We start from the raw sequence: 328 nt of genomic DNA, 5'->3' as shown, positions 1-328 counted from the left end.
TCTCTCTCTCTCGCGCTGTTTATTGTTTGATCGAACACCATAATTTAGCAGACGAATCCGATCGCCAACCTTTCGTAAGCCTTTTTCTCGGTTTGTGTTCCGTTGTGAAAGGGAAAAAAAGGAAGACAGTGTGGGTATGGCTTGTATTGAAATGAGGTTCCTGGAAGACTGTGCATAGAGGAAAAACTGGGTGGTCGCTTATCATTTTTCATGGTTGTTTGTTTCCTTATTATATGGCGTGTATGTAATAAGTGTGTCGTACATTATATAAAACAATAGGTCCCTTCCACGAATTTTTCATGACATGGTGAAAAGACAATGCAAGATT

Source organism: Penaeus monodon, chromosome 30 (genome assembly GCF_015228065.2).
Source record: "Penaeus monodon isolate SGIC_2016 chromosome 30, NSTDA_Pmon_1, whole genome shotgun sequence".
NCBI classification, from domain to species: domain Eukaryota; kingdom Metazoa; phylum Arthropoda; class Malacostraca; order Decapoda; family Penaeidae; genus Penaeus; species Penaeus monodon.
This window is presented reverse-complemented; position numbering follows the sequence as displayed.